This window comes from Sinocyclocheilus grahami, unplaced genomic scaffold, assembly GCF_001515645.1.
Source record: "Sinocyclocheilus grahami isolate Dianchi unplaced genomic scaffold, SAMN03320097.WGS_v1.1 scaffold42.1, whole genome shotgun sequence".
Lineage (NCBI taxonomy): Eukaryota > Metazoa > Chordata > Actinopteri > Cypriniformes > Cyprinidae > Sinocyclocheilus > Sinocyclocheilus grahami.
In genome coordinates this window covers 1,473,140-1,484,049 of record NW_015505221.1, presented here as the reverse complement: position 1 = coordinate 1,484,049, position 10,910 = coordinate 1,473,140, and the positions used below count along the sequence as shown (strand labels likewise).

Below are 10,910 nucleotides of genomic sequence, written 5' to 3'. Positions count from 1 at the left end.
ATATATGTTTATCACTCTGTCTGTCTATCTATCACAGACTTATTTTAGTGAACCTGGGACTGAATGTTTTATGAATCAATACTTAAAGTCATCAATTCCCTTATTAACAAGATGACATTGACTAACATTTGTCCAAGCATGTCTCGCTCATTACAATTTCTTTTTTTAAAGATGTGTACAAATCTAAAATAAAACAGAGCCGTCAAACCTGTAAATGTCAATTACCGTATTTCCCCTGACATTTCTGGATAATGGCTGACATGCGGTCGCCGTAATAAGCATCATTAGATTTCAGACGGCCCGAGATGCATCAACACACGACGTGTTTGATCACCGTTCGGTAAGACGAGAGCCGTGTAACATCTACGGCATATTTCATTGTCAATTGGCAAGCTTCGCTCCTCACCACAGTGATGAGGGACAGCTTTGTTAATGTAATAGATGCTCTTGGCATTTCAAAAAGCACTCAGCCCTCTTGATTAGCTCATTTAGTCTTATTGCTTAGGAGCCTTATTCACTTCTTCATTCATAAACTCCACTCACAGTCATCACATACTGTTTCACGGTTAATAGACCAGACTAGCACGCCGGTCAGATGTGTATATGCAAGTCTTTCTCTGTTTATAGGGAGGGAAAGCGTAGAAGTATGTGGATTGTCAAGGAGTCTACATCCTCACGTGCAGCTTTTATTGTTCAGACTCACCACGCCAATAGAGAAGTAATTGTTCACAATGCAGTATGGGACTGGATCTCCTCTTTCATCTTTGTCTACAGGAGTGATGTCAATCTTCCACCTGTCCAACATCACTTCAGTACTGTTCTCAATGCCCTTCAGAATCTGCAAAAGACTTTCTCCGTCATAGCCTGAAACCCAATAGGACACATTACAAATTACTCTACTGAGATGTTTCGGGTTTGAATCAATTGCGCTCCAGCTATTTCTAGACAAGGAACTGACATAATAGTAATATTTTGATTTAAGTAGCTATGAATGAGAAAACAAAAAGTGAAAAATACTACAGTGTTCCCAAGAGTGGCGCACAGTGTGGATTTAGGTTTTAGGATTCACACAAAATCTCATTTACAGCATCAAATTAAAATATTGAAATAACCTCCACCCCAGCGCAGACACCTTGCGAGGTCATTTCCTGTGCCGAGAGGAAGTACACACACAGGAGGATTCTGTTCAAAGTTGGCTTTATCTAAAAAAAAGAAAAAAAAGAACAGCACTTCAGAGAACAATAGGAAAACAGAACATTCCGTGATTCCACTCAAGTTGTTTTGTAATGGCAGAGAGGAAAAAACAACTTGTTTTACCTTTACTCCAGAAAATAAAGCAATAATAAATAAAAAGGGCTATTTATGGGAATTCAACTGTAGTATACACACAGTATACAGTAGAGTCAAAATCTGCTAAGGGGTAATAGTGGAACACAGTTTTAAAAAGTAATTTTTAACTTTTTACAAAAAAAAAAAGATATATACAAGCCATATACATACACACTATACAGACTACAGTACATATGTATTTGTATGTATGTATGTATCTATAATGGAATAAATGGCAATGTCAAAACTACAGTGGTTCTTTTCTAATACAGTCCTCTGAAAGCATCCAATCTATTACTCTGCCTTTGTTTTGATTGATAAAAAATTATAGGCAATTTTTGACACAAATAAAGGACTAAATGAGGATGCAGTCATCTAAAAAAAAAATCACCTGCGGAGACTATTCTTCAGATGATATAAGTGATATGCCATTTCTTGAAGAAAGATAATCATCCTATTAGCCCTGAAAATACAGGTACGAATGTAATAGCTTTAGTTCTGTGAAAAATAAGTATTTGACTATTTCAACAAATATAACAAAATCGCTTCTGTACAAAAAGAACCTCTGAAATAACAAGAAAAGCCTTTTTTTGCAGTATTTCCTCAAGATGTCTTTATGTTATGAAGTTTACTTTAGCTTGCTGTTTTCCTTAAATCTAAAATAAAAACTTCCTGGCTTTAATTTACAACATGGCAACAGTATGGAAGCCCTGATCCACATGACTCAAACTTTGAATTGCTCAAAGAAATGACTCAGTCAACAAGAGGCCAAAGCAAACAAACAAGCACTAAATGAACATCTTACAACTGCAAACACACAAAAAAACACTCATCTGAACTCACCTATAACATCTAGAATCCATCCAACAGTACCATCTCCACCACAGGCCAGGACTCTGAAATCTGGAATGTCTCGAAAGAAATTTAAGCTGAAATGAAGAGCGTTATCAGAATTACTAAGATGCCAAGTGTTCGAAAAGCAATGTAACCACAACTTTCTCTTCCACAACTTTTAAATATTGTATATAAATGTATTTAATGAAAGATAACCATGATTTATTAGACAAAAACATAAAAAAAAGTATATATATATATATATATATATATATATATATATAGTGACTAGGAAAAATGATATTAAGTGTCCCTTGCTGTAAAAAAAAAATGTTTGCAATTTTTAAAGAAAAGACTAATAATGCTACAGTAAATGTATATGGTGAAAAACAGTAAATGGTTTAACATTACATTATGCTCTGTGTAATTTTACTGTAAAATACTGTCAAATGTATGACTATGGAATGAAAAACTATGAATTACCATTTAATTGATCATGAAAAAGGACACTGCAATAGGTTCCTGTGTGACACATTGCCATATAATTCACAGTGAAAAACAGTATGAGGATATTCCCACATATGAATATATTTTATAGTATTTTTTTTTTATCACAAATGAACATTAGGTTATTATTTTTATTAATATTATTATTAATAATAATAATGTTTACTGCCTAATTCTAGTGTCATGTGTGTTACCCTGATGGTGTTTTGTCTATGTATGTTTGACTCTGTGCAATGTCTATATATATTATTATATGTATAGTATTGGCCACTTACTGTATGATGAACATTGATTCATCATGTGGCTTTTTATTTGATCACTTGTATGTATATCAATGTTGTGATGCATAGGTTCAATAGCATTAAAATAATGGATTCTATTTGTGTTTTATTTTTAATTATTTATTAAAATATTTATTTATTTAGACAAAACAGTTCCGAATTTTAATCATAAATATTATTTATACAGTAGGTTATCAGCCATATCAAATAAATGCAAATAATTAATAATACATAAAAAAAAACACATTGAATAAAATAAAAATTTTATATCAGCGCATCCCTAATTAAACTGTCATTTGAAATCACTTTTTTTTGTCTACACTAGTTCGTTTTAAATGGTGTGTGAAGGAATTTTTAAAAAGTGCAAATGTTCCATATTGTCCGTCATTAATATGAGATCATAAAAGATGCATGAAAGAAAAAAATTAATATTTTAGATGCAGTACAGTATGCAGTCACGCCACAGAACATGTCAACTTCCCAGATGTACAGTATTTCACATCAACAACCTGAAAAAAAATGGTATTTTGCCTGAATTAGGGACTATTAGATTCACTAAAGCACTGTGTTATTTCATTTGATTCCGTCTGCAGGAAATGTACCCCTGGGACTTCCTGTTTTTAGTAATATCCAACTATAAGTGTGTGTCGTTCACCTGTAGCCCCTGTCCATCCACTGATACTGAATTAGTCCTTTGTATTTTTCCCCGGCCTCCTGATTGGCTGGAGTCTTTTCTCAGAGTGGACTGTCTCTCCTGCAGTTAAAGGTCACATGTAAAGGTCTAAAAGAGCTGAGCTTTATATAACGACTGAGTCCCAAAATAACATACAAAAAGAAATATGAGATATTACCAGTACAACAGGGCATATTGTGTTTGGAGGAAGTATGTGATCTCTCAGTGATCCGCAGTCACATTCGGGCTTGACATGTGAAGCGCATTTGTTGTGCAGCTGCAAGACAGAGCAGAACCCAACTTTAAAACAAATCGGATGATTCATCAATATTATTTACATACAGACTGATGTTACAGTAAATAAGTTTATAACAAATGTAAATAAACACCTACAAAATTACTGCACTGCAATTGTGGCAAACTAATAACTTTAATAATTAATATACATATATATATACCCTTCAGTATTCACACATGGTTATATGTTCAGAGCATATGTATGCAACTGTAGTAATTATGAATACTGATAAACTCACAGTAATCTGGCACCAGACACAGTGAAGGCCCGTAAGACCCTGGTAACACTTGACAGTTTTGTGACACTTATCGCACTTGCTTGGACAGTTTCCCTCAACCCAGAAATGATGCATAATCTATTTAAAAAAGGCTTTCGTTAATAATGCAAATAAATGCATAGAGGGAGAGGGAGAGGGAGAGGGAGAGAGACAGAAAGAATGAAAATACAGATATATAACAAATGAGCATAGGCTTTGATTACAGACAGAAATAATGAAAATACAGATATATAACAAATGAGCATAGGCTTTGATTACGACTCATCATTGGTGTATTCAGGTCTCTGTTTAAACCAGGTTAATCATGTAATTAGCAATGCTTAGAGAGAGAATATCTTTCTAATTTCATTAGCTGAAAAGAAGCCCTTGGTCTAAGCCCCGTGAAGTATTGGTGATCCAAGCGTGCTGGTTTTTAAACATTACAATTCGACGCACCTCTGTGTTTTTCTTAGATTTGACGTATGTTTTGATGCAGGACAGGGGAGCTCGAGCCACACATCTCTCATGAACGGTGTACTTACAGACTATAAAACAGACACACGGTAAATTAATTCACAGTGTAAAGAATCAATGTTTTGATCATTTGTTTTTGGTATCAATTTTCTATCATTTTTAATACTTTACCATGTATTTTAATTAAATTTATTATTATTGTCTACAATTGGTTATTTAATGTCAATACATTTGATTGCTGATTAATTAATATATAAATTTTTTTTATCTAAAAAACACATTACTTCACCAAAGTACAAAAAAAAAAGTCAAAAATAATAAATAAATAAAATAAAATACAAACATTTGAAATTCAGTTATCTTATTATGACCTTGAAACCATCTTCAATTCTTTGAACGTCAATGTTTAAAGAAGAGATATTTAATATACACTAACTTACTTATATTCCAAATTAAATTGATGGTCTCGATTTGCATTTGTCCATATTCTCTTATAGCATAATGCAAAAAATGATAAGTGAATAGAAGTGACTGGTGGTTAATGTAATAAATGTTGTAAGGTCAGGTGCTGGACTTACAGGAGCAGCAAAGGCCTTGCTTTCCCAATCCGATCAAAATATTCAGACACAGGTTACAGTATGCAGGTTTACTGAAGTGCTTCAGTCTCCACACATGCTGCCCATCATCCTTTACATTCTGCAATACAGAAAAACAAAGATAATAACAAGAGAATGAGAGGAAGACAGCTATGAGGACTTGACAATGATAATACAACTATGACAACAGTGATGAAAAACATTATGGCAAATTACATAAAGTGTATCCTGAATCCTGCTGAGACAATGCAAAAGTTGAAAAGAAAGGAATATGTCTTGAAAAGTGTCAAATCTGCATCTTTAAAAATCTGGATGGCACTCAAAATAAATCAGACACCAGACCACTAATGCGGCTGTCAAAGCATTTAAAATTAGTCCAGGACTCCATCTAGTGGGCAAACAGAGTGTAACATCTCAATTTATCACACTGATGCATTTGTATCTGTTCTTCTGGCTTGGATGAATGGATAGATGTACAGACAGATGGACAAGATGGACAGATTAACATATCGGACGTACACATATAAATATGTAATGCTTAATTGATAATCACAGTTTCGAGTCCCAGCAGCACTAGCAGAGGAATGGTGGTCAGGCCACCCTGGACCCACTCTTCAAGAGAAACCATCCCATCACGGTCATAGTCAATCTCCTGCATCATCTCCTCCAAAATCTACACCCCAAACCAATAAAAATATGTTCATTACTAGAAAATATGATCAAATTCTGCACACACTGGCAAGCCAGGGACAAATTCAAGTTTATTCTACCGGCTTCAGTTCTGTGACGTCCCACTCCAGATACTCCGCAACATGCATCATCTGACAGATAATGTGCTCCAGTTCCTGTTCAAGAGGACAAAACATTTTCTGTGTGACATCACTGTAACTCTACACAAAGATCTAGTGTTGGGATGCTCAATCCTACTCCACGACATCTATACCTTCTTGCAAAAAGTTTACTTTCAACTCTATCAGAACACCTGAAACAGGTAATCCAGGTCTTTGAGTTACAAATAAATTACTTACTTCTTGTATTTGTAACCTTTTCTGAGCATTTGGCCTTACATTTGTTTGCATTTTAAGTGTAAATTATTAGATGTATGTTATGTTATACAGGATGTATATATATATATATATATATATATATTCAATGTTACTTGCCAGTTTTAACTGTTTGTAAATTAGCTAGCAATTTCTGAATGAAAATTACTTTTACACCATTTTTTTAACTGTGTGTGTACATACACACACACACACACACACACATACAATTTTTGTTATTCTTTTTGTTTTGTTTTTTAATGTCTTTTCTTGAATCTGTTCTTTTTGCGTCTTGAAAAGCATCAATAAAACAAAAAATTACAGACAAGTCTGGAAACAAACAAAAGAGTAAGGAGCTAAATTAGTTCAGTAAATGCAACAAATCCAGCATTAAACCACTTGGTGTCGTTTGCTGTTAATACAGCAATAAAAACTGAAGAGACTGATGAAGTCTCACCTTACTGTCTAAAAACCTGTTCCCATCTGCGTCATAGAGGCGAAACATGACTGTGACAGAAACAAAGAGAGAGAGGGAGAGGATGAAAAGAGAAAACACTACTGCAGATTTAATACAAGGATAATGTATGCATCTAAAAATCATCGGATAATACAATTGCTCTCTATTCTTCAAAAATAAAAAGGATATCTATGGAAAGAATCTCTCAATTCAGAGTGAAATCTCAGCTTTTCTAGGAGTCATTATAAAGTGGGTGTCACCATGGAAACCAGCAGTTTAGCCAATAGCAGCATCTCTCAAGAAGACCATTCAATCAAGCTTAGCACAATTTAACCAAAAGTAGCCCATCTCTGATGTTTTTCATTCAAACAGTTTGTTCTTTCTTGCATAATAGCGTCTCAGGGGCAGTATTAGACCTTAGCAAGAGGTTATTAGCATCTGAGCAGCCCATAGCAACAGGTTCCTAAACTAGCAGTCTGGAATTACAATAAGAAAACCATTAGAGATGTGAAAAAAGCTGCCAGTAGATGGAAGCACAGCCTCTTGTTTCTCTATTATGGAAACCAATTATGGAACCAAAAGGGAACCCTAACCAATAAAGAGCTTCTTCCACATTATAGAGGACTCGTAAGTGTTCTGTAAGTTACTTTGAATAAAACTAGTCAATTAGTAGGAATGGTACCGTATGATCTTACATTCCATTTTGTCTTCTGGTCGTCCGGCCTCCAGCAGAGAGAGGTAGCAGATCATATCCTTCAGCTGGATGGTGCCGAGAGGTTTGGACGGGGATGTCACATTCGCCAGCGTGCAGCTTCCCTTCATAAGTTTTAGACCTTGTAAACCACAATTCAATTATGTTTAACAGTTAACACATCACTTTTTGTGTGTTTGGCCAGAACTGCAACTAAAAATCCATGGGAAATAATGAAGAGATTTCATTGCTATTGTTACACTAGCTGTAGCTCTGGTAGTGTTCTGAGAGAATAATGTTGCAAGTTTGTTGTTTTTATGAGTTGTACGGTTAAAACCAAATAACAGGAATAAACAAAATATATCTGCTCTGTGTGCATCTTTGTGGCCAACATTATTGGTTTAAAGGCCTACTGTACACTAGCTGCCAGTGTCAGTAAGATTTTTTTTAATGCTTTTGAAGAAAGATGCTCAACAAGGCTGCATTTATTTGATCAAAATGTATTACAATGTAAAACCTATTTTAATATATTTTAAAATGTAATTTATGGCAAAGCAATTTTCAGTGTCACATGATTCTTCAGAAATCATTCTAATATGCTGATTATCATCATTTCTTATGTTGAAAACGGTGCTGCTTAACATTTTTGTGGACGGATACATTTTTTCAAGGATCTCTGATGAATAGGTATTTCAAAATAACAGCATTTATTTGAAATAAAAATCTCTTGTAACATTGAAAATGTCTTTCACTTAATTTAATGCATGCTTTCTGAATAAAACTATTGTATTCTTACTGAGCTCAAACTTTTGAATGGTAGTGTGTAATGGCCACCTAATGTTATTCATGTTAATGTCCCTTTAAATATATGTTTAAACGCTGTTCTGTGAGCGTGCATGTACAGGGAGAGTAGTAGGCCTAGGAGAGAGCTCGAGCTAAGATGGTAGCTCTACCACTGTGCATTGTGTTCAATTCTGAGTATTGTCCCTTCCGTATTCTTTGTACCTGGTCTTTTACATGTATGTGAAGAGTGTTTTGTGCATGCTTGCTAGAAACCGATAAAACACTGCGTGATCTTTCTTTCCTCTACGCTGGTTCACCTCTTCCACCTGGACAGACTACCTCTCTGGCAGACATGACAAGTGCTAACTAACTTCACAAATAAAGTAAAACTAACTCTAAATAAAGTAACTTAGTGGTGGTTTCTTGATTAGGTATGGCAGTATATTACATATATTGTTTTTCTCACATACGTTTAAATAAAGGTTGTTCACCCTGTGTGTAGGCAGATTTAAATTACCCATGATTCTCTGCTTGTCTGTCATGGAGGGGCTTGGTTTGGGGTCTTTGTTGCAGAAACTGAGGAAGAGATGCTGACAGAACTCATCAGCAAGTTCATTCTCCAGGAAGGTCTCCATGAAGAGCTTGAAACCCTCAAAGTCAATTTCCTGCTAAAGGTGATTCACACCGTTACTCGGTTAACATTTCATACTGACCAAATAACTGCAGGCTGTAAAACCATAAAACGACAATTTACCTGACTGAGGATTTCTGGTTTCTATGCAGCACAAAACGACAAGTAAAAGCATCTTCAGTAAATGAATGCCAAGCAATTATGGAAACCGAAATGATTTCATTACCCAAAAGCAACATCTTATAGTTTAATGGCTCTAATAACCACTAAAAAAATTAGATCATCATCATCAAAATTCGGTCCAGTACAGCATTCTTAGCTCAGCATGAACAACAGCAAAATAGTGTGCTTATGAGGCTATAAAGAGTTGCAATACCTCTTCAGGATTATACTTGGCCAGAATCCCATCTCTGTGAAACTCCTGGAGAACATCTTTTAGTTTCTTAGTTGTGTCTGCAACAAAGGGGTAAAACAAGAGGAAGATACTGTATCACCCCCCTTTAAAATAATCACATTTTGTTGCTTTGCAACCTGAAATAAAGACGGACAGTTTTTGTTTTATCCAGCTGTATTTACTCAACATATAACATCCAAGTGAAAGATATAAAACCAACATACCAGAATAAAAAAATAAATAAAATAAAAAAGCAGAATCACTGAGTTGGAAAAAAGATCACCCCCCTCCTAGAAATGACTTATAAACTCAATCAGGTGTAGTTAATCACCTTTTCAATGGCACACAAAGCCCCTGTAATAGTTAAGACAGCTTAAGGAACTTTCAGACATTTAACGGTCAATGACGTTTTGATGTGGTGCTAAGCCATGCCAAAAAACATAAAAAAATTCATTTCATGCAGATAATGACTTGCATACAATTTTTATTTTATTTTAGGAAGCACATGTTTAGAATTTCTATATTCATATATATATATATATATATATATATGTATATATATATATATATATATATATATATATATATGTATATTACTGTTAAAAGTGGAAATATATTTTTTTATGTTTTTGAAAGAAGTCTTACGCTCACCAAGGCTATTTGATTAAAATACAGTAAAAACAGCAATATTTTGACATATTATTTTCTGTTTCTGATAAATATTATTATTTATCATCATATTGTTTTCTGTTTTAATATATTAATATCAAGTCTTAAGTGTCACATGATTCGTCAGAAATCATTCTAATATGATTTGGTGCTCAAGAAACATTTCATATTATTATCAATGTTGAAAACACTGCTGCTTAATATTTTACATTATTTTATTAAATTATTTTATTACTTAATTAAATCTTTTTTTTCTTTTTGGAAAGGAAAAATCTTTTCATATTCTCACATTGAATCTTTGTGACATTTATGAAAAATGTTTGTCCCAATTTAATAAGTGCTTATTCGTCAATGACCATGGAAATGATTTAAAAGACAGATTTTCTAAAACAAACGTCTAGGTTACTTGTGTAACCCTCGTTCCCTGAAGGAGGGAACGGAGACGTTACGTCAGTGACTGACGAATTGGGATCCTCCCGGAAGGGCGGGCTAACTTGAGAGCTCATCGGCTGCACGATTGAGCTCGCCTGGGATGTGAACGGCGCGAAGTGACCTCAGATGCTTCTGACTCCAGAGGAGGAGATGGCGGGCGAGTTGCGACATGCGACGGGAGCGTAGACCGCCCTGGTGGTTGATGTACGCAACGGTCGCAGTATTGTCAGTACGGACCAGTACGTGCTTGTCGCGTAGCAGCGACTTGAAGTGGCGTAGAGCCAGCCATACTGCTTGCAACTCGAGGCAATTGATATGCCACTGCAATCGGGGCCCCGACCAGAGCCCCGCAGCTGCATTCCCATTGCACATGGCACCCCAGCCCCTGGCAGAGGCATCTGTTGACACAACAACATGCCTGGATACTCGCCCAAGGGACACCCCTGTCCGAAGAAAGGCAAGATCTGTCCACGGGCTGAGGGCCTGACAGCAGAACGGGGTAACAGGAACCCGGTACGTTCCGTGTCGCCATGCCCATCTCGGGACCCGGTCGTGAAGCCAA

General features: G+C 35.4%; 1 pseudogene; it reads right to left on the bottom strand.

The window, feature by feature from the left end:
* Nucleotides 1-10,910, bottom strand: part of LOC107582241 (diacylglycerol kinase beta-like) — a 49,039-nt pseudogene that overhangs the window by 32,384 nt on the left and 5,745 nt on the right.